Genomic DNA, 25,216 nt, shown 5'->3' on the forward strand with positions numbered 1-25,216 from the left:
AGTCTATCAAGTCGTGAATTCTGCAGTGGATGTCACGGGATTGGAATGTGCTGGGGTGCATGTGTTGTGCGTTATTGTAGCTGTGTGACTGTTAGGAAATACTTCAAGGATTATACATGACTCAGAAGGAAACTTCTTATATTGGCACCAGCCAGCATCTTTTTTTTTTTTTTTAAGGAAGCATGTTGAGCTGGCGGGTGCCTGCTTCACTGTCTGAATGCCAGACCAGTTTCATGAATATTCTTAAAAGTTGCTAATCCTGTAGATTTCACATTAGCAGATTTACATAAGCATACTTCTGCTGAATGAATACATTAGCTCCTGTTGCATTGTAAAGCTCCTTCATCTGACAAATGCACCTGTCACTAGGTGTCCTCAATTTGCCTAATTGAAGATATTTTTCTGAGGTCATTTGCTTTTCCTTCTAGGGTTAAAGGTTCTGCACAGTTTTCCTTTTTTGCTGCCATCTGCAGAGGTTCTCAGATGCCTGCCTATGAACACTGCATGCTCTGTTTTAAACTCTTAGGTGATTTCCCCCCTGGGCCATATACATTTACTTCTTAAGGTCTTGTAATTCACTTGAAAAGCACATTTACTCACACTAATAAAATTTTCTTCCAGCTATATATTTTCCTGCATGACATCATCTCATTAAGCACTAGACTCACTCCAGCTTGGATTTCCCCCAAAGACTGTGGGAAGTTTGTGACTGGTTCCATGAAATGAGCTCTTATACTGTGATAGTCTAAAAATAGTTGCACCACACTGTAAAAACATATGGCAAGTGACTTAGATTAATGTCTTTCTTCTGTTATCAGGAGCTATCAGTTGATGGGAAGAGAAAGAGACTCAGAGAGATCAACTGGGCCAGGCTTCAGTTTACAGATAAGAAAATGGAATCCCTGACAGCAAAATGATTGCTTGCAGTCCATGGAGAGTCTCTGGCATTCCCCTCAATGAGGCTCACATCTCTGGGTTCTTTATTCAAAGAAAAAATGTCCAACTTGGATGTTTGGAGGATAGGAGAGAAAAAGATCTGGGATTCTACAGGTTTAGATTAAAATTCCAGCTGATGATTTAGTAGCTGTTTCAATCCTGAGAAATATCAGCATACCTCCAGAAGGAGTGCGGTAGTTGTGGTTTCTTCATAGAATTGTTATGGCTAATAAAGGATACAATCCAAGGGTGATAGTACATGATGTGGCATGGAAGAACTGCTCAACAAGTGGGAGGTATCATTCTTATTATTTTTATGTATAAAATAAGTATAGAATAAAGCTTGAAGGTCTTAATTACTAGAGCTAAGTGATTTGAAGGAGAAGTGATTGCTTTCTATAGACAATTTCTTGGGAAGCATATGGGGTGCGTGTGTGGAAATCCAACGGAAGTTTTTGCTCTCATCTTGCTATTTTTCAACGGGCAGTATACAGTTGAAGTTGATTTATGTTCAAAATAGCTGAGCCTGGAATTAGGGATGGTGCCACAGGGTGGCAGTGGCTTCTTAGTCATGGTTCTATGATTTTGCTCCCCAAAGGGGTGATAGGAAAGAGGTAATTGGGTCATGTTTGTGTCTATGCTCCTTTAAAAGGAGCGCACAACCAGCGCACACCCACATTTATTAAAGTACTCTAATGGCCAGTACTTCGATGTGTTTGGCTTCCTCCCGGCCACCTTGGCCAGCCTCTGTGCCAGGATCATGACAGTGTCAGGACTCTGGATCCTTTCCTGTGTCTCTGCTTAGACATTGTCCTCTCTGCTCCCAAGTAATACTGCTGTGACTTCTGTCCCTGTGGACTTGTTCTGCACATTTACCCATAGTGTGTGCACTCCTTGTGTCTTGTGTTCAATATTTTTTTGAGATGCACACACATGCTATGTGAAGCAGGAGTCTTTACATCACTGTTTATTTATTCAATCTACTCTTTTAAAAAATGATCTTTTATTACTTTGTGTTTGCAGTATGCAATGGTTGCGTTCATCACGGCCAGGTGGTACATGGACAAGGTGCATCTTAATTCCCTTTATTTTTCCTTTCCCTCCTCTCCCTCACTTCTTTCTCCTGTTCTTGACCCCTTTACCATTTGCAGAAGGTCTCTCTCCCTGTTTCCTATTATGTTTTATTTTGCCCGTTAAATTACAGACAGTTTAGGTTTCTCATATAAGAGAAATCATGTGATATTCAAACCTGTTGTCTTATTTCGTGTAACATGAGTGTTCCGAGGTACATCCCCTGTCCTACAAATCATCCAGCTGCTCTTGATGGGTGCGTGACCTGCTTCCAGTTTTTTTTTTCCATTAAAATAATGACACTAGGGACGCAGTTCCTACAGTGTGTTCGGTGCACACACACATATGCTGCTCCTGGCCATGGGTGTAGGAATAGAGCTGCTGCGGGCGCTGGTGTGGACAGCTGTACAACTTCAGTCCACATCGAGTCTTCCTCGGCGCTGGCATCAGTCTGTAGTTCTACCAAGTGTCTATGAGAGTCCCAATTGCCCAATATTTTGCCAATAAAGAAAATAATTACTTTAAAATTTTCACAAATGCTCCAGCAGGAGCCTAGTGGCGCTTCATTGTATGTGTGTATTTCCCTGAGGACTAGTGATGCCTTATGGTTGGGATTTTAGAAGTCCCCCAAAGCCATGTGCTGAAGGTTCGGTCACCAGTATAACAATGGTGAGGTGGAAGCTAGATTCAGGCTTCCTGGCACTGGGGAGTGGTGCTTGGCTGTAATATTCTCTCTCTCTCTCTCTCTCTCTCTCTCTCTCTCTCTCTCTCTCTCTTTCTCTCTCTCTCCCTCTCTGAGTTTCTGTGTGTCTGTGGTCTGCCTCCCTCTGTTTCTAACCCCAATGGGCAGCCTTCTCCTACCCTTTGTTTCCACCGTATGTTTAGCCTCCCCACAGGCCTGAAGAAACCAGGCCAAATGACTCAAAACCATGAGCCAAAATAAATGCTTTCTTTCTTTTTCCAGTTGGTTTCTCCCAGGTATTTGTCACTGTGACAGAAATCTGAGTAACACAGATGCTGAGAACATTTTTGTGTGTAGCAGTCACTTGCACAGGGCTCTTGTGAAGTTCCTGCTGAAGACTGTTCTCTAGGTGCCAGTTGTCTCTTGACAATGGATGTGTAAGAGTTCTTCTTCCTGGTACTGGGGATTAAATCAAGGTCCTTCTCACTGAGCTACATCCCCTGCCCTTTATGTTTTTAAAAAATTTGAGGCAGTCTTTTAAAGTTCTTGAGTTGCCCAAGCTGGGTTCAAATTTGTATATTCCTGCCACAGCCTCTCACCGTGTTGTGTTTATAGGTGTGTACCACTTGATCTGGCTAATTCCTTCACTCAGTGGTATCTTTTCATAAACAGACATTCTTCATTTAATTATCTTATTTTGTCAATTTCCTTTATGTTCATCCTTTTATGTGTGTATTTTGAAATACAAGTGTACCCTAAGATTATGAAGTCTTTACCTTCTTCTAAGTTATTTCCTTGAAGTTCTACTTTTTCATCTATTATAATTGAGTCTGCTGGGTATGGTGGCACATGACTGTAATCCCAGCATGTGGGAAGCTGAGGCAGGAGGACTGCTGTGAGTTTGAGGCCAGCTTGCACTATATAAGGGAGTTCAAAGCCAGCTTGTACTACTTAGCAAGACCCTGCCTCAAAACCCAAACCCAAACAACAAAACAAAATAATTGGGTCTAAAATCCACATGGATTTATTTATAATTTTATTTATGGTAAGAAATGTTGACTCAAGTTTTATTTTCCTGGATGAGAAGGTAATCAAGAGACACGCTTCAGATTTCTCGCGTAGGAGAATTGTCCGTGAGTTTTGCGCTGTTGTTTTTCCATATGAACTAACTCAGTTGCAACTGACTTCCATGTTGCCACAGCAAGGAAAATGCTACCGGGTCAGCAGTGAGCCCTGAAGCCACGCCTTAACCATGGTTCTGCACATTCTCATTACAGACCAGCACCCCATGGATGGTCAATCGCCAAGGAGATAGTGATGGTTTTAATTGGGTTCAGGTCTCTGCTAGCAGTGACAACTACTTAAGAACACTGAATGTATGAAAATGATTGTATGGTGTCAGTCCCAATCTTAGAGCTGTTGCAAAATTTTAGAATATCACAGAAAAGATAGAGTATGATAGTTCTTTTTATGATAGTTTTTTTTTTTTTGGCAGAACCGGGGATTGAACTCAGGCCCTTGCACTTGCCAGGGAAGCGCTTATTCCACTGAGCCATCTCCCCGGCCCCGATAGTTGATTTTTTGACAGAGGAGCACCTATCAGTTTTTTCACTTCAGAGATCTTTCTTTTTTCTTATATTTGGGGAGCTCATCTTCACTGTAAGACTGCTAAAAAAGTTTATACTTGTATTGGATTTAATTTTTATATTTATTTTAATTCATTTAATGTAAAATAATATGAATCTGTAATTTGTTTTGAAGCATAATTTGAGATAAAGATCCAATTTTATATTTTTCTAAGTAGTAGTAATAGAATTTATCCTGAAACAGTCAAAGATGGGTGTTGCTGTTCCATATATTTTTTCTTTTTCTTTCTTTTTTTTTTTTTTGTGGAGCCAGGGATTGAACTCAGATCCTTGCGTTTGCCAGTCAAGCACTTATCCTACTGAGCCATCTCCCTGGCCCCCATATATTTTTTCTTTTCCTATCATTTCTATTTTATTTTGCTGCTTAAATTATTTATATTTTGGGTTTTTCAAATAAGAGAAACCAGGCAGTAATTAACTTTGAGTGTCTGACTTACTTCACTTAGCATCATGGGTCTCAAGATGTATTTCCTTTTGATTTAACTTCCGTTTGTCACTTTGGCAGGGATCTGTTTGAGCATGGTACATGGAAGAGGAAGGAGCTGCTAATTGTTATTTCTATGTCACCGGTTGCTACTTCAAGAGTTCCTCGGGGGTCTCCTATTCACCTTTCTTGGCCATAAAGCAAAGCCTAACACATGTTGCCCTGAAACAGTTCTCATGTCCACTACCCCAAAAGGTCCTTTGGAAACTTTTGTGGTGAAAGAATACAAATTATCACCTTCCACAGTTGCACCTCAAGAAAACAGACTCAGACTCAAGCCAGGCTTTCTGACCACACCTGAAATCCCTTGTGCTGCCCTCCTTGTTCAACCTTTCATCAGTGTGAGCTATTTTCTTCTAGTGGACTGGCTATTACTTCTTTATACCGTCTTACAATACCTGTTCAATAAAACCTAGAATTTTTTGGTGGGGCAATTAATTCAGTTATTCATACTAGTTCAATGACTTTAAGCATTGAAAAAAAAAAGGATATTTGCAATAAGGCAGGATTTAGTGATTTATCTGAAAGCTGCATTTTCTGTATCACTCTTTTTTTTTGCAGAACCGGAGATTGAACTCAGGCCCTTGCACTTGCCAGGGAAACGCTTATTCCACTGAGCCATCTCTCGGCCCCTGTATCACTCTTTATTCAACATTTGGGATACAGTCTGAGGACCAGGTGTTGTGCTTAGTGCTGGGGACACAGAGGTGAGCGTTTGGGTCATTCTCCAGTCCAGTCAGGGAATGTCTTTGCTTCTAGTACAAAATATAATTATTTGAGATGACCTGATTTTCCCCAAAGGCACTCTGGAGCAAACCATCAAAGATAAAGATGGTATTCTTACTTCAAGGAATGCATGTTATGGTCTCAAATGGTTTGTGCCATAAGAAACATACCACAGCCAGAATGTCATTGATGGTGTGGCTGTCCTGTCAGGAAGGTCACCTGGATCAACCTTGAAGAGCTGGCACTGATTTTCATCATTCCCATTTTCCGGGCCAGCAGGGCTTCTGTTGCCTAAACGCATGAAGCAGCTGATGTCACACTGAAGAGGCAGAGTTGTTGGGATTCTTTAGAGATCTAAAAAATCTAATTCATAATGGCTCGAACTATGAAAAGCCATGTTTTATGGTTTGGGCACTGCAACTTGCAAAGATAGGATTAACATTAGGCTGGGGTTGATTCAGTGGCTCCACAGCTTCTCCAGCACCAGGTACTTCTGTCACTTCCACTGCACTCCTTGGGGCCAAATCCAGCTTCCAGGATCCTCCCTCATATTTACAAAATGGCAGCCATGCTTATAGGCTTGGTAGCAGTAACCTCTGCAGCACAGCAGCACAGAGCTAAGGAGGAAGTCATTCTTTCAAAGTTTTGGTCTTTCCCCACAGAATTCCTTAGCATAATATCTTGTTGAATCACTTGCTTATTTCAGCTCTGTGTCTGAGATGGAAAGGCCAGGTACCAACTGCCATAGATCAATAACCTGGTTCTCAGGTAATGAACACATGAACTTCATCTTGAAGTGAGAATTCAGTCTCTCCCTATTAGTGCCTTCCACTAGCCTACTTTCAGTGACCTTCCTTTCCTCTGGTCTCTTTTCTGGTTGATTGTTGCTTCCTTTTGTCCATTGAGATATATTTTCTAAAGAAAGCAGTAGCCAAATTGGAATGTTCCAACCCTTCTTACAACTAGACTGATTAATTGGTGCTCTGGAATCTCATCAGACTCCTCAAAGGATCTCTAGTGACCCCCAGAAATGCTTTGGCCATATTCCCATCCAAACCCTCCCACTCCTCGCCACCACTACTCATGTAAATGCACATAAATCCTCTCTTATTTCAACACTGGGAAATTTTTCAGGTGTATGTGAGTACCTGGGTGACTGAATTTTGTCTGGAGGTAGATGATGTGAATTTGGCCTTGGACCTTCTAAAAGGACAACTGCAAAGCAGAAGGTGAATGCGAATATTATGACCTGCTTCTTTCTTCTCTATTATCCCTCACCTTCTAAATTCAAACAGGAGTCCCAGTTTCTGAACTCTAGAATTTCCAAAGCCTTACTCCGCACTGCCTAATTTACATAAAAGCTTGAGATACATTTTCCTGCTCACTGTTTTCTATTATTTTCTTTAAGGATGCTAAATGAAAAGCCATTTCATGTTTTTTCTTCATGTTTTTGTTTTTTCTCTATGTTGTTTTTTCCTGATAAACTCATAAGTTAACATATATTTAGGACTGGGGCAATAGCTTGGTGGCATAAGCGCCTGCCTGGCAAGCAGAAGGTCCCGAGTTTGACCCCTGGTGTCACATGCTGTGCCAGCAGGCATGGTGGTGCACACCTATAATCCCAGCGCTAGGGAGGCTGAGACAGGAGGATCACTATGAGTCCAAACTTCACATAGTGAGACCTTGTATAAACAAACAAACAAACAAACACCCATGCATTTAGAAATTTTGCACCTTTTTAGTAAATAAACGACAACTTTGGTTTGTTATTAAAATTGTTCACCTTTATAGCAGCAGATAGCTGAGTGACTTAAATGATTTCTGAGCATATTAGCACACTGTCATATTCTAGTGTTAATGGACAGGAACATGTCATCATAATAAACAAATCTGTGAAAAATTGACCTAAATAAAGTTGGTCAAATTTCATAAAACTTGCATTTTTCTTCAAACCACCAGCTCACAAAGCTATTTATCTAGGACTGCATGGTATTGGGAGATGGTGGAATCCTACTGAGGAGGTACCTGCGGGTGACCCTTAGGTCTGAGGTTGTGTGCATAGCCTTGCACTGAAGAACTCTAGATCCTTCCTTATATTTTCTTTTGCTCCCCAGTCAAGATGTGCTGCTTTGTTGGGGTCCCAAAGCAATGACCGAAATCTCCAAAGCTTTGGTCTAAATGAAACTTTTTTTTTTAATAAGTTGATTATCTGAGGTATTTGTTACAGTATCAGAAGACCAACTAACACAATATTCAGTTGGCTTCTTATTATTTTAAATTTATTAATAGAAATGTATTCCAGTATAAAATTTCCTGCTGCTATGGAGCAGTGATTTCCCAAGTCTTTATGTACAGCGCAATCGTTTTTGGAGGCTTCTCTGAAGTCAACAAGAACTGCTTCTAGAATCACCCTTACTTCTACTTTAATTGTTCAGATACAGATGGGTTTGATCTACAGATTTCTGTCACTGTAATTTTATCTAAAACTGCCAGTTATCAAAGATAACTTTGTGTGTGTGTTTGTGTGTGTGTTTGTGTGTGTGTGTGTGTGTGTGTGTGTGTGTTTGGTACAGTCTCACTACACAGATCGGACTCATAGTGATCCTCCTGCTTTTAGCCTCCCAAGTGCTGAGATTACAGGTGCACCCCACGATGCCCAGTCTCACTTGCCATCTCAGAGAGTCCAGCCGGCAGGCCCTGGGGATCGAACCCCCCACCGCTGTGCCTGCTTGCAGGCGCTTTAATCCACTGAGCTATTTGGTCAGCCCTTGGATAACTTTTATTCAGCCAAGAAAATTCCTCATTTCTGTAACACAACCACTAACTATCCCACATTTCAAAGTGATCTTTTAAGAGATGGATTTACAGAACTTTCATGACTGCAAGCATGAGGTCTGGGAATAACAAGCAACCTGGCGCCACATTTCTTTGTCTCTATTGTTTCCAGAGTGAGGCTTTATTTCATCATCATCATCATCATCATCATCATCATCATCATCATCATCATCATTTGTTGCTTCTATTCCTCTTTTCCCATGTCTTCTCCTGCTACACCCTCTTCTTTTCTCTAAATGTTTATACTCGTTGTCCCTTTTAGAGGCTGCCTGTCCATCTGTCTGTCTGCTCCTTATACCATCTTTTTCTTGTCATGGATGCCTGGCTAATGGGGAGCTAAGAATTTGGCAACTGGAAGAACTAATGAATTAGTACAAGTAGGAGACTAAGCTTTTCATCCAAAGATTTCGAGGAGGAAACCAAGAGACACTGTGTCAAGTTAGAGAGATGCCCAGGAGAGAGTTCCTCAAGCCACAAGCGCTGCAAGGTGTGGGTGAGCTGGCTGGGGCAAGGGGGCGGGCGGCTCAGCAGGAAGTAGACAGGGTAGAGCGAAGCACAACCCACACACATTGTTAGGAGCAAATATCAAGACTGAGATCTCTCCCTGATCAAAGGCCAGAACATGGGAGAGAGAGAGAGAGAATGTGGGACTCAACGGCAGAGGAATGGTGTTCTTTGGAAAAAAAAAAAAAAAGTTATGACTGGAAAGAGCAGAAAATTTTAGACGATATCTAACTTGAACTCAATAAACTTCAGGAAGCCAGAGATGAGATGGAAATGTAGTGCGTTTTGATGAAAAAAGGGAGATGATCATGATAAGGAATCTTTCTTTTGAAGAAAGCTAACATTTAATGACTTTTTAAATGGCTTGGAGCAGATCTGAAGCAGACTTAGTTCTCAAATCACAGCGTCTTGCTTTCCTTTTCAATCTGCGTGGTTGCCATAGCTACTAACACATCCGGCAGCCCTCCCACTTTTGGACCGATGCTTTCAGTAGTTTAAAATTTATTTTTAAAAAGTGTGTTTAGTCGGCTTAATGAGAAGAAAATTGTAAATTTAGTTTCCTTCTTCTTTAGTTTGCCTTTTCAAAGAGAACTACAATCATGGAAAGCCAACCGTGCCATTAAAATTGCCCTGAATCTCAATAAATACGACTTCTTTAAAAGTGTTTCTCCCTTCCTGGCTCCTTCCTTGAGCTCTCTGCTCCCAGTTGCTAGGCTTCTCCTCAGCCCTGTCCCACTGCCATGAAACTCCTAGATGAAACAGAAGGAAAACACTTGAAGACTAGGCACAGGCAGACTTTCTGAACAGGACCTCATAACATGGGAAGAAATAGGCAAAATCCACCAAGGCAAGACACAAAATTAAAAAGTTTCTGTACAATAAAGGAACCAACAGAAAAAGCAAAAACCTACATAACAGCAGAAAATCTTTTCCAGCTACCCTTCCAACATAAAATTGATATCTAGAATACAGACAGCCCAAAAAATTGATTACCACAAGACTAGACAACTCAAGCAATAAATAGGCAAATGAACTGAACAGGAAATTCTCCAAAGACAAAGTTTTAATTATCAATAAGTCTATGAAAAGTTATTTCCTATTGTTAGTGATTAGGGAAATGCAAAGAAAAACTACTTTGAGATTTCATCTCTCCCCTCCAGAAGGCCTGTCATCAAGGAGACAGGAAGCATTAAATTCTGGCAAGAGGAGAAAGTCATCCTTTTATACTGCTTGTGGGAATGTAAATTAGTACTGCCACTATGGAAATCAGTATGGAGATTCCTCAGAAAGCCAAAAAGAGAGCTATCACCTACTTGAGCCCTCTCTGCCACCCCTTGGTACATACCTGAAGGAACTCAAGTCAGCGTATTATAAGGACGCCTGTGTGCCCACGCGTATTGTGGCACAGTTTGTAATAGTGAAGCTACAGAGCCAGCCTCGGCACCCGTCCACAGATGAACAGATGAAGAAAATGTGTCTATGCACAGTGGTGCGTTACTCAGGCACAAAAGAATGAAATTATATTACCTTCGGGAAAATAAATGGAAATGGAGGCCACCGTGCTAAGCACAATAAACCAGCCTCAGACTGGTAGTCCGTTTTTTTCCTATTACATACAGTTTATGAACTAGGACGTGAAGGTAGAAGGGAGACTATTACCAGACAAGAGGGACGGAGTTGAGGAGAGCGGAGAGAGGGTCATTGGGCAAAGGAGAGCACCTACATATATACTATGGAACCCTAAAAATATACTGACGCCTAGTATTTTGTAACTTTTATATGCACTATAAGTGTTTTAAAAAGAAGAAAAAAGACTTTGCTTATGCTGCTCTTAGATGCAAACTGCAAGCTTTCTAAAGTCATAGGTGTTTACAAAGGAATTAGCTGGTGGCTTCAATCAAACAAATGAAAGAATGAGCCCACTAAACACAACAGATAGTATTTGTATTAACTATGAAATCATAGTGTCAGAGTCACATTAGAAGTAGTAAAGAAGGGCCGGGGAGATGGCTCGGTGGAATAAGCTCTTCCCTGGCAAGTGCAAGGGCCTGAGTTCAACCCTTGGTTTTGCAAAAAAAAAAAAAAAAAGTAGTAAAGAAGCAAGAGAATTGAATCAGAAACGCAGTGGGCTTTGAGTTGCACAGCACAGACACAGAAGGTGTCTCTGGGGGAGCAGTGAAGGGGTTTAAGGAGCTAGGGGTCCTGGGCTGCACTTCAACCACAGCGGTTTATTTTTAAAAAATACTTCTTTGTAATTTGACATCTGATTTTTTTTTTCTTTTTTTGAGAACCAGGGATTGAACTCAGGCCCTTGCGCTTGCCAGGGAAGTGCTTATCCTGCTGCACTGTCTCCCCTGACCAACATCTGAATTTTTAAATAATAGTTTCTATGGCAAAAACCATTAGAAAACTCTTGATGTTGAGTGAAGTTGAAGAAGGTTTCTAAAATCCAAAAGAAAAGAACAAGTAACTGGAAACAGCGAGAGAAGATTCCAAGGACATAGTGTCACGCTGAAGCCACCTGTGGACAGTCTGGTGCTGGAGAAGAGACCTCGGTGGATGAGAAGCCGTGATGGCAGAGGTGCAGGGAATGGGCCAGCAGCTGGTGCATGGCTGGCGGAAGGGAGGCCACTTTATACAGCAGAATCTTTATAAACAGGTCTTTATATTTCTATCTACATTGGATCAACATCTACAGCTATAGCAACATCTGCATCTGCATCTGCATCTACACTTGGATGTATATCACTGTTGACATCTATGCCATTGGTTGATTGCAGCACTGGGGATCTGAACCCAGAGCCTCTTGTGTAGGCAAGCCCTGCATCACTGAGGTGTGCTCTCAGCCCATCTAAGCTTGTACCCATTTCTAGTTCCTTCTCCAGCTCCAGCTCCAGATCCATCTCTGTTTCTCTGTCTCTATCATCTCTATCTCTGTATCTCCACCTCTATATTTCTATTATCTCTGTTCCTGTCTCTGCCTATTTCCCAACTTTATACCCCCTCTGTCTCTCCATCCCCTCTCCCTTTCCCTCTCCTTCTCTCCCTCTCTCCTTCTCTCTATCTCCATCTGTATACCTGTAATTATCCAAGGAAAAAGAACAACAACAAAACAAAACACCCAGCAATTTAGTTCCTTATAGTCAGGCTGTACTACACTTCCCCAAATCAGTCTTGAAAGAAAAGTCTTGTGTCTCTCTCTTGGTTTTATGTATTTATTAGGGTTTCTTGGGGGGGGTGTGGGTGTTCAAGATGGAACTCAGGGTCATGCATACTCTAGGTAAGCATTTGACCACGAGGTGTATCCCTAGCTCTCAATTTCTTTTCTTTTCTTTTTTTGCTTTGTTTTGTTTTGGTGGTACCAAGGATTGAACTCAGGACCTTGCGCTTGCCAGGCAAGCATTTATTCCACCAAGTTATCTCTCTAGCCCCTTAGTTTCTTAATTTTATATTAGCAAAATTATTCATAGTTGAAAGTGGCCACAGTTCCTTTTCATTTTTTTCTATTTTGAGGAATGGACAGGAGAGAAAAGGTAGACTGAAAGGCTCAAAGTATAGACAGCTATTCACTCTTCTAAAAATCTTATTGTTTGAAGTTATTTAGGTTACACCAGAAATGAATCAAAGTAGTTAACAGTAGAGTTATTTTATTATGGAATTATTGACTAGAAAATTAAAATAGCTAAATGTAATTATTTTTATATACTCTTAAACTAAATGCAAATAATGGAGCAAATATCATGTAAAATTTATCATTCTATTATGCTAACATTTAAAAAATTCCACCATATTATTAACAAAACTGGAAAGAAGTGAGGTAAACATCAGAGAGAAGTGAATTAAACATGTCATCTTATAGGGGAATAAGAAAGAGATTTTGGTTTTGAGTTTTAGTGTTAGAGAAATATGCTTCACATCTTATGTACATGAGTTAAGTATAATATTTTCCAGTTTTTAATCTGAAGACTCAAGGATAGTCACTAATAGAAATTTTAGAAAAGCAATTTTCATATCATAGTAAAAAATAAAATAAAACATGTTGTGAAAAAGTAAGAAAACATGAAAAGTAATAAAATTTTCTCTCAAACTCTGAAAACATTAAACAAGATGCACACCAATAAGACAAACATGTTATTCATGACAATATAAAAATAAATAGTTAAAAAATAATACTAGTTTAAGGTTAAAAAAATCTCAGCAAACAAAATCTCATTATGTGCTATTTGTAAAGGACACATTTATCTAAGAAAAGAAAAAAGTAGAAATAAACTTAGAAAAAAGTTGGGCTAACATGGGCAAACAAACAAAAAGGCAAAAGTCATAAAGAAGAGATTCATCTACTGATATTACATAACTAAAAATTTAAAGCATAAAGGCATTAAAATGATGAGAAGTCATTTCACATGATGTAAATCACAAGATGTACAATAGACATAATGGTCAAACATTCATGGGATAAAAACCATGTTGGTGTCAGACTCAATAAAAGATTTTTATATAAGAACCACAAGAAGAAACACCTTAGAGTCCAAAAGAATAAAAACATTTTAACATAGTTTTCTACTTAGCTGAAAGATTAAGTGGCCAAAACTAAGGATGTGAAGAATCTGAATAATAACATTAAGATTAATTAAATAGACTAAATGGAAATTTTCACCTTACCAATAGTTGATTGCTATTGTGAAGTGTTCATTGAGTTACTGGAAAATACAATTAAACCAGAAAGGAAAACTTAATGAATTTCATATGAGAGACACAATATAGTCTATTCTTTGTAATCACAGAGTCCAAACATGTGGGAAAAGGTGGTAATCTCCCCTCCCCACACGCTGAACTTATATTTGTGATTCTGCGTATTTTAGAAAACAGTGAAAATGAAGAGTTCTTCGTATTGAATCAACAGGAATTATGAAAGCAGTAATCAAAGGAAGAGCTGTGTCTCAGAGAAAACTGAATGACTGAAATTGACTTAAGAGTCAATCCAAGTTAGAAAAATGAAGGCAAATAAAATTTGACAGAAATGGTGATCACGGCTTTCCTGAGAGTAGTGTGTCCTGTGTCCTCCAGGGTGTACTTTTATCTCGTCGTTTCCTCCTTGACTTGGTCCGTCCTCCCTCTGCTGAGTCAGATTTTCCATTGTTCACTTTTACATTTTCAAATTAACTTTTTGCCACTGTTGAGAAAAAACAGATGAAAACAGAAAGAAAATGTATTCTTAAAAATTTGCATTGAATGTGAAAAATCTTGAAGGACTGAATAATTAAGAACTCATTTCCGTGGATCTAAAAGCATCCTGGAGTTAAGAAACAACATGGAGCGGAGTGTAGTGGTATACTCATGGAATCCCAGCACTCAGGAGGCTGAGGCAAGAGGATTGCTGTGAGTTTGATGCCAACCTAGGCAACAAAGTGAGCTCTAGGCCAGCCTGAACTGCATAGTGAGACCCTGTCTCCAAAAGAGCAAACAAACAAACAGTGTAGAGGCCTGGATGATTTTATAGCTTAAAGGAACAAGAAACAAAATAAAAAATATGTAAAATTTCCTTATTTAGTTATAAATAACCTCAATAACAACTGACATATGATTTTTCTACATGAAATTTTATGACTGGGAAGTAAGCTCAATGATCATCTTCTTGCCTAGCATGCATGAGGTCCTGGGGTTGATACCTAGAACCACAAATGAACAAAAAACAACAGACTACAGTCCAAGTGGAGTGAAGCAAATAAACAAAACAAAAATCTTGACTAGAAGACTAGAAAATTGGGAGCAGCATTCCAGTGGGCGAACAAGAGTTCATGACCACATTAACAGTACTCTAAGAAGGCAGCAATAATTTGATTTAGAAATATTTCATTATAACACATGTCCATGGGTCAAAAGAAAAAAAAATTTGAGGGTAGCAAACCAGTAATTTTTAACATTGAAATTCAATTACTGATGAATAATAATGAATTGAGAATGGAAATTTGATTTTTCTCTCTAGCTGAATCCTAATTGCTAGTGTCCAGTGCAGAGGGTATTTGATGATAGTCATGTGAGCTAAGTGACAGTTATGTGGTGGAGATTATGAAGTATTGTGAGAGGAGACAGTGCACCTTCCTGAGTTTCAGAGGAAGGTGACAGAAGAACAGTTCAGTTGGATTCACACATCCCTTGAACATTTCCCACAGGGTGGGGCCATTCACACCCCTTCATGGAACGATGAAGCAGATCCAGCCAAGTTGAAACACAATATATCAAGCACTGCACTAAGTATTATTGGGTGTGGTAAGGACCAACAGTGTTTTCCAGGTTCTTATTGTCCCCAATCAATGAATTGGTAATTGTAGACAATTGGTACATGTGGAAGATTTCCACATAGCGCAGCATGAACCACTGCAAGAACAAGCAGGAGGTGGACATGGTTAGTCGCTGGCATCCTTTTCTCTCTTCTTCCATAGTTGATCCATGTGATCCCACTTGATCTCATACTAGATGGTTGGTATCAGTTGCTGGGACTGGTGTGTTCTCTAGTCAGAAGACTGGGCCTGGGAGCAGGGTTTGGTCTGAGCGTGGAGCAGGCTTGGGAGTTGCTGCTCTTCAAACCACATGTCCTAACCAGCTGCTCCTGCCATGATGTTGTGCCAGAGTCTCTACCTGTACCTGAGCACATTGCTCTTCTATTTGAAGCTTGGCTGGGGTTTTAGACACACCACCTCTTAGACATGCAAAAGATATTTACAATGAAAATCACTGGACAATATTTCATACATAAAAATACACAAGTATTTGTGCACAGCTTAGTGCAAAATGAAGTTCACAGCGATGCATCCTCTGTTCTGCTTACACAGAGGTTTCTGGGTCCTTAATGCTGAGCCGTGGTGAAAGTGCTCAGTTACGTCTCCATCCTCTTCCTCAGGGCTAGCAAGAGTCCTGAGTTCAGGTTTGTTGTTCTTCTGCTCATCTTTATGTTTTGGTACCCATGTGCAAGTCAGAAAACAAAATGCTTGATTTTGCTTCTTTTAGAACTTTACTCATGTGGAATAGATACTATGTGTGATCTTGGTGGCCAGGAGAGTGTGGGTCCTTCTGTTCTATAAGGGATCCCAATGGACCAGGAGCTGCCTGCTCAACTCTGAGGTTCACAGGCATCAGGGCCATGGCCAGGCCACCCAGGTGCTGCTCGCTGCCAATACCTGGCCTTGGGGAGGACAGGTAGACTTGTTCCTGGGAGTTAGGTCCTCTGAGGCCCCATGTGGGCATGAGGACCGCCCCCCAGGGAGGCTTCCTAGATTACACTGTACTCTCTGGTGCTTCTACTCTACTCTTCTCTCTCTTCTGCTTTTGTTTATATTAATTTTCTCTTCTGCTTTGGATCTTAGGACTCATTGCAATCTGAAGGCTTCTCCAGATCTCCTGCAGCTCCCTCTCCACCTCCTTCCCCCCACACATTTGCCACAATAAAACTGTTATGCATACACACATTCAGTCCCTTTCTACTTCTTAAAGGACTTGAACAAACACAGGGATTGTCTCCCTGCCCCTGTGCCTTGTTCTCTTGCTAAACATTTTCTTTATGTAGTCCACTGATGCTGCTGTGTGAATTTCATTCATTTTCTCCACTGCATAATATAGTTTATATGCCATCATTTATTTAGCTTTTTGTCTGTTCATGGACACATCAATTGTTTTCTTTGACATTATTTTTTTTTTTACATTATGAAAACAGAGGCTAGACAACAGTGTTCTGTGGATCACATCCGCCTGACTTTGTATGGCCTATGACATGAAAATGGTTTTGTATTTTTAAATGATTATGCAAATATATAAAATTCAAATTTAAGTGTGTATAATAAAAGTATTTTTGGAAGGTAGCCAGCTTCATTTGTTTCTGTATTGTCTAAATGGCTATGTTTTTGCTATGATGGCAGAGTTGGATAATTGCTGGGTGATCTTTAAAGAATAAAATATTTAACCTGTTAGCTGAACAGAAAAAGTTTACAGACCTTTGCTATAAGCTATGCTATTGTGAATAATCTCATGCATGTCTTTCAGTGCACATGTCTGAGGGTCATTAAGGATATGTAGCCATAGGAAAGGAATGTTCAAGTCAGAGGACATACACAGGTCTAATTTCATAAAACAACACTAAATGGTTTCCCAACGTGGTGACAGTAATTTTCTCTTCTACCAGCAGTGAGTGTAGACTTTCCACTGAGCGAGAGTGGTACTGTCTACATTTTCAAATTTTTACTAACTGGATCAATACTAATTATGGTTTGAACAGGCATTCCTTTGATTCCTAATGACAGAGCAAGCAAGGGAAAAGCAGGGATCCTACAGTAGGAAAGCAACATGGCAAAGATCAGCCAATACTGATCAGTTATAACCATCAAGGTAAACGGCCTCAGTTCACCAATCAAAAGAAGCACACTGGCAGAGAGGATCAAGAAACAAAAATCCAACAATATGCTGTGTACAAGGAACACATTTACCTCAAAAAGAAATTAATAGATAATATCAAATATCGATTATTAATGAGATTTAAAGTATTCTGGTTTTTATTTTCTTTTTATGATACTACTGTACTTCTTTTACCTCTTTTCTTTTGGAGTCTCTTTTCCTTGATTGAGATATATGCTAGTCTTTTATCACTTAATTCATTGAGTTAAATCAAATCATGTCATTTGCTTTATATCTATATTTTCTATGTTTTAGTTTAAAAAAAATTTTTTTTGGTATTTTAAGGAAAGGTCTACAGGGTGTTCAGTGTCTCACTACTAGATCGAACTCCTAGTGATTCCCATGTTTACAGCCTCCCAAGAGGCTGAGCTATTTGGCCAGCCCTTATGTTGTAGTTTTTAATTCAATTTTATTTTATTGTGAAGAGTAAAAACAAAAGCAAAAACATAGAAAAAAGACATATGATTTTGTATTTTTAACAGTAGTTGTTACATTAAAATATTTTGTTGTAGAAAATTTTGTCCATATACAAAAATAGAAACTCTTTAATTCAAATGTAACTAGATTTAAAATGCTTTACTTTTGGGGTGGCAATTTTTGTTAAAATTCCTCCTTTGTTCCTAAATACAAAGGCAACCATGAATATTGTCTTCTGAAACTTTTAAAATTTTAGAGTTCAAGTCTTTAGTACACTTGGAATTGATTTTTGGCATGGTATCACATAAGTACCCAATTTCTTTTCTTTTCATATGGATCAGAATTATTTTGTTAATTAATTAATTAATTTAATGTATTTGGTATTGGGTCTCACTACATGGCTCAGACTTGTAGTGATCCTCATGTTTTCAGTCTTTCCAGTGCTGGGATTACAGGCGTGTGCCACCATGCCTGGTCTTGGTGGCCATCTCAGTGCTCCTGGGGATGGGGCCCACATGGTGTGTGGTGCCGGGGATTGAACCCTGGTTTCTGCACTTGCCACAGCAGGTGCTTTGTCTGCTGAGCTGTCTCTCTGGCCCGGATTAGCATTATTTTGTTTTATTCCTATAAAAGTGAATCTTTTTTGTCTCCTGATTATTAGCATTCAGTTGGTGCTATGCAAAGTTCCATGTAGGTACGGAGCTAGGTCCACACCCCCCGGTCTCTCCTCCTTGTCTACTGACTATTCCAGTTCCCTGTTGTCTTGGTGACTTTGATAATGTCGTGTGTCTTCTTTTGCTCTTTTTCTTAAGTAGTATCTTGCACCTTTTCTGGCCTTTGAGCTTTCTTTTTCTTTCTTTCTTTTATTTTTTTTAAGAGACTACAAAATGATAAAAGAAAAAGACAAAAACATTAAAAAATGATACAGAAGTTCATAAATAGGAAAAAATAGGAATTCAATAATGGTTGTTGTATTATATAATATCATCTTCAAATTAGTTGTTCAGATTACCAGGTATGTTGAGATGTCTTCCATTGTGAGCTTACTGAATTTTTCTTACATTTTTTCTTATGTCCTAATGTGTGCATATGTATCTACATATTCCATGTTCTTTTTATTTTTAGTTGCTTTTTTTTTTTAACCAGGGATTGAACTCAGACCCTTGTGCTTGCCAGGGAAGCACTTATTCTACTGAGCCATCTCCCCAGCCCCTTCAGTTGCTTTTTAAGTGCTCTTTCTTATGTATTTAGTACAGGGTCCACAGGGTCTCATGATACAGATCAGACTTGTAGTGATCCTCCTGTTTTCAGCCTCCCAAGCATGTGCCATCATGCCCCATCTCAATCACTGTCTCAGCGCAACCTGGGGGCAGAGCCAACACAGCCTGTGATGCAGGGATCAAACCTCAGCCCCTGCACTTGCCTAAGTGGGCATGTTAGTCCACTGAGCAATCTGGCCAGCTCTTAAGTACTCTCTTTACTTTCACTTGTTCTATATACTTAATTTTAGCTGGTGCCTGTGAGGAGCAGATTGACAAATTTTTTTTCTTTTATGAAGGATTTTTGTTTTTTCTTCTGATCCTTATTTATCGTGGACCTGTTTTTAACTTTCCTTGAAAACACACGTGTGTGCTTCCCAACCCTTAGCATGGGTTGTGCTCCTCCAGAAGGCTGTTACTATCCGCAACACATCAAGTCTCAAGGATGGCCCCAAATTACAGTGAAAGGAATCTTTTACTATCTAGAATTAAAATAAATCTTTACTGATTTTTTTTGTTTAAAAGTTTATTTTGTCGATTTTCTTTGGCTTGGACATTTCTTCTTTTATTTCCAAGTTGTCTGTGTCCTTATGCTTAAAATGTGTCTGATCAACACCAGGAAGCTTATGTGTTCATCTTCCATGACCATATTTATCCTTTAACTGCAAAGCATAGACCAGCTGTATATTTTGTGATGACTGGTGTGTGTGTGTGTGTGTGTGTGTGTGTGTGTGTGTGTGTGTGATGTTGCAATCACATCTTAGTACTGCCTTTCTACGTGTCTATCTTTTTGTTTCTATCCTTATGTTATTTGGCAGCTACCTCTACTTGGTCTATCATTGGCCCAGAGGTAAGGCTTCCATGCTATAAGTTAGCTCAGGTTACTTCTCTGCTCAAAGCTCATTCAGTATTTCCTTTTCCCTCTTCAAAATAAAAGTCAAAGTTCTTATGAAACCCCCCAGGACTTACATGACGTGGCTCTTCCTTGACCTTTCTTCCCTGGTCTGTTCTGCCTACACTGACCTTGATTCTCTTGACACCTCATAATGTGGCTCTGTACAGGACCCTGCTTACCTGCTGCAGATATCCCTGTGCTCTGATCCCTGCTCATTGATTGTCTTTCCACTGAGAGCTTCCACACAACTGTCAGCCTTTGCACTCCTCTACCCCCACCCTAGCACTTACCGCTGTGTGTTTTCTTGTGGATCTGTGACAAGTATGCCTAATCTGCCGGAATGTCAGAGCTGTGAGTGAAGATGACTTCCTGGACGACTTGTATCTTTTCAGTGTCCACAGCATTGCCTCGCTTGTGATATGAACTTAGAGTTGTTGGACGAATATCTTTTGGGTAAATGTTCAGTCATCAGCTTTAATCTTGTTCTGTTTGCTCCTAGCTGATTTGGGTCTACAATGAATGGCTTTATCAGACCTGATCCTCTGGAGAAGTGAGGGGCATGTCATGTCAGATCTGTGCAAGCAAACACCCTGGTGCTGTCCTCTGTGTTCTCCTTGGCTGATATGACTCTGAACCCCAGTGTCTCTGGATGGGTTCTGCCCAAGGGGAGCCTCCTGTGACCATTGCATCTGTGGCATGGGTCACTTCCTCTGATTCTAAGACCCATGTTCTACAGCCTCTGGGCAGCTACATCTCTATGGCTTTCAGTGCCTATGGGCCTTCTCCTCCAGGCTGTTTCCACATTACTTTCAGTTCCCCCAGAGATGTGCTTTTAGGCAAATGTAGAGCTTTTCCTAGATCTACACCTCTCCTAAAAGAAGGGCTCTAAGTGACTGGGCTTCTGACTTGCCTCCTGTCTTGTCCTTCTCTTTCCCACATCTTAGCAAGTTAGGAGGGGAACCTTGCAGCAGAACCTGCTCTGACTCCAAGCCTGAGTTCCCCCTACCCACAGTTTATAGTAAAATTCTTTTGCTTACAGATTGGGATTGCTTCTGGTATATGAACAAGAAGCATTTGGAATTGAGCCCCCACTATCTTGCTTTAATTGTTTAAAACTTGGCTTCAAAAACCATTCTTCTGCTATAGAATTCTTTATTTTTTGTGCAGGGTCTTACTATGCAGCTCAAACTCATAGTGATCCTCCTGTTTTCAGCTTCCCCAGTGCTGGGATTACAGGTGCATACCACCACAGCTGGACTCAATCACTGGCTCAGTGTACTTGGGGCAGGGCTGGCACTACACATGGTGCCAGGGATTGAACCTCGGCACCTGTGCTTGCCTAAGCAGGCTCTTAGTACACTGAGCTATCTTGCCAGCCCTCTCCTGCTATAGAATAAAAGATTACATTAAGCCTTTTATTTTCTTTACAATCTTTCTACAACAGGGTCAATAAACATGAATCAATACATGTATACAGATGAGAAAATGGATGTAGTAACCAAGGACTGCTTGATGTAAACTCAACCTCACAAAGTATGAGTGCTTGATTTATAGCTTCTCAGGATGATATTGAAATCAATTAATGAGGCTTAATTAACACAAAAGCTTTACCACAATTAGCATGTCAGGTAACAGGTATGGCCCACTGACACTGGATGCTATTTTAATGTTCCTAAAATTTGTCCTAATAACCCCCTCTTTTTCAAGGGCTAACTATCTCTGCATCCTGTGAGAGTCATCTAGCTTTGCATGGATTGCATCCTTTTGGAACTATCATCTGGCACTATCCTGCAAGTTCCATTCCAAGCAGATGCCATGGTTCCTGTTTCCTGCCTCTGTCAGTACACACTAGGTTCTTAGGTCTGTTCATCATGAACTGTAGCTCTTTATGTGCCACCCATGGTGAGTCCTGGGAACATGAAGTAGCACCAGTATCAGTTCCTGCCAGAGGAGGATGAAGCAGGTTTGTGAGGTGCTACTGATGCTGGGATCACGTGCCAAGGCAGCAGAGGAAAATTCATGGGACACTGACAGTGGTGACACAAGATTTAAAGAGATCAGTGGTGTTTGTCAGGTGGACTGAGGATGGAAGGGCCTTGCAGAAGGAAAACTGCATGGATAAAGTACTAAGGTGTGAAGTATAGCAAAGGGGATTCACGGTATCACAAGCCGTTTGGCACCATCAGAGCAGGGTGTAGAGCAAGCCTTGGAGAAGAGCAAGAGAAGCTTGGAAAAAACAATAGTGTGGATCATGACAGTCCCTCCTGAACATCCCAGTAGGAGACTGGGGTTTTCTTTCTTTCAGAAAACACCCTTATTCTGGAGATAAACCATCAACTGGAAGAGTCTGAGGCTGGAGACCACATGAAAGACCCTAAAAACTAAGGAGATGCAGAGGGAAGCAAGAGAGAAATGAAGAAGCAATGGCTGCAGTGCCAGGTGGTTCCTTACAAAATGCTGGTTCCCTTGGAAGGTGGGCAGCCACCACCAAGACCCTGGTGAGGTCTGGGGATTCTGCTCATCCTCTTACACACTGTTCAGCATTGAGCCTTCCACTACTGGGTACAAACTGTCATCCTTTCCACCACTAAAACCAAATCTGAGGGCACAGATAGGACAATGAAGTCCATAGAATTGTCCCATGAGTGAGTTGCAAACCTAGTGGCCCGCCTCAAGAGCCGGCCCTCCTAGAACCTGAGCAATGTGGGCACCAAGAGTGACCTTTGTAGAAGTTTCCTCCAGATCCAGTTCTTCAATTTCAAAAATCCATATTAAGACTAAATAAAGATGAGGGGAAAACAGTGTGGTGAGAAGATCTGGATTGAGGGGCTCACGAGCTCACTGTGGTGAGTCCAACTCCAGAATATACATGAAACAGTATTCATATACGGTGTTATAGGTAATATAGTATTATACATATTATACAATATGCTGTATACATTATTATATAGTTAACTTTAAAAATAGTGGTAAATATTCATAACATGATATCTGGTATATTATCTATTTTAAAGCATGCAATTCAGTGGAATCACATACATTCACACAGTTGTGCAACAATCAACACTCTAAGCCTTGAATTCCTTATCCTGCAAAACTGAGATTGTACAGTCATAAAATAGCAGCTCCACACTTCCACAGTCCTGCAGCCTCCCCAACCACTATTCTAACTTCATTCTCCGTGAATTTGACTCTTCTTTGTGCGTCAGTTAAGTGCAATCACATCATCCTTGGCATTTTGCTCCTGGCTTGCTGCCCTTAGCAGAATGTTCTCAGGAGGCATTCATGATATATTACATCTCAAAATTTCCTTTTTTTTTTTTTTTAAAAAAGCTGAGGGCTGGTGAGATAGCTCAGCAGACTAAGTGTCTGCTGAGGCAAGCGCAGGGACTAGGGTTCAATCCCCAGCACCACAGGCCATGCTGGCCACCCCCCATGCGGGCCCACTAAGTTGGCCACCAAGACCGTGTGGTGGCACATGCCTGTAATCCCAGTGCTGGGGAGGCTGAAAACAGTAGGATCGCTATGAGTGCATAGTGAAACCCTGTACCAAACACATAAAATAAAAAGAAAGCTTACTAATTTTCTTTCCATGTATAATCCTCCATATTTTGCATGCTTACTTTTTGTTAATAGATTTATCCACATTTATCTATTATGAACACTACTGCTATGCACATGGGTGCACACATGTCTCTTGAAATATCTCCCTTTCATTCTTTTGAATACATACCCAGGGGTGGAATTTCTGAATCATATGATAGTTTGGCTTATTTTTTTTTTTTTGAGGTTTCTGGTTTCCCTCTTGATTTCTTCATTGAATGATTAATTATTGAACTATTAATTTTTTATGTCTATGTTAATTTCTGCAGATTTGTCAACTTTTAGCCTTTTTGTTATTTATTTCTAATTTTGTGATCAGAGACAATATCTTGAAGTACATCAATAGTAATTTTTTTTAAGGGAGGGAACACTTTTTATTCAAAACCCATCAGAGAATGGACAGTTTGGGTCTGTGACAAAACATTTATGTTTTAAAGCATAGGTCAGTAATTGAATGAGAGCATAAACTGCTACACATGAATTAACTGATCAGACCACAACTTTTCAATATTTTAAAACAGAATAAGCTTCCCTGTAAAAGCAGCACCTTTGTGACATTTTAGTATTTCTCTCCTTCTTCCTCAGCCTCTCCTTCCACAGAATCCATATTAACCTCTTCATAATCCTTTTTGAGGGCAGCCATATCCTTCCAGGACTCAGAAAACTCCCCTTCATCTATCCCCTCACCCACATACCAGTGAACAAAGGCACGCTTGGCATACATCAGATCAAACAAGCCCAGGCCTCAGTGATAGCTGTGGTGTTGCTCAGCATGCACACGTGACTTTGCTGTACCTTAGCCAGGTCTCCACCAAGCACCACAGCAAGAGGCTGGTAATTAATGCCCACCTTGAAGCCAGTGGGACACGAGTCCACAAACTGGATGGTACGCTTGGTCTTGATGGTGACAATGGCAACACTGACATCTTTGGGGACCACATCACCACAGTACAACAGGCAGCAAGCTATGTATTTACTGTGGCAGGGATCACATTTCACCATCTCATTGGCTGGCTCAAAGCAGTCATTGGTGATCTCTGCTACAGATAGCTGTTCATGGTAAGCTTTCTCAGCAGAGATGACAGGGGCATATGTGGCCAGAGGGAAGTGGATTCGGGGATAAGGCACCAGGTTGGTCTGGAATTCTGTCAGATCCACATTCAGGGCTCCATCAAATCTGAGGGAAGCAGTGACGGAAAACACAATTTGACCTATCAACCTATTCAGGTTAGTGTAGGTGGGGTGTTCAATATCGAGGTTTCTACGACAGATGTCATAAATGGCCTCATTGTCTACCACTCTATCAGAGTGCTCCAGGTTGTGTAGGTGGTGAGGATGGAGTTTTAGGGCTTTACTACAGCCATGGAGACCTGGGGGGCTGGGTTAATGGAGAATTCAAGCTTTGACTTCTTGCCATAGTCAATGAAGAGACGATCCATCAGCAGGAAGGTGAAGCCCGAGCCAGTGCCCCCACCAAAGTTGTGGAAACCAGGAAGCTCTGGAGACCTGTGCACTGGTCAGTCAGTTTCTGAATTTGGTCCAAGATGGGGTCAGTGATCTCCTTGCCAATAGTGTAGTGCCCACTGGCATAGTTGTTGGCAACATCTTCCTTGCCTGTGATGAGCTGCTCAGGTTGGAAGAGCTGGTGGTAGGTACCAGTACGTACTTCATCAATGACTGTGGATTCCAGGTCTACAAACACTGCCCTAGGCA

The 25,216-nt window shown here is 40.6% G+C and overlaps 1 pseudogene; it reads right to left on the reverse strand.

The window, feature by feature from the left end:
* Nucleotides 1-24,062: 24,062 nt before the first annotated feature.
* The window catches only part of LOC101563440, a 4,312-nt pseudogene continuing 3,158 nt past the window's right edge, over nt 24,063-25,216 (reverse strand).

The sequence above is a fragment of the Octodon degus genome, unplaced genomic scaffold (genome assembly GCF_000260255.1).
Source record: "Octodon degus isolate 3935 unplaced genomic scaffold, OctDeg1.0 scaffold00002, whole genome shotgun sequence".
NCBI classification, from domain to species: domain Eukaryota; kingdom Metazoa; phylum Chordata; class Mammalia; order Rodentia; family Octodontidae; genus Octodon; species Octodon degus.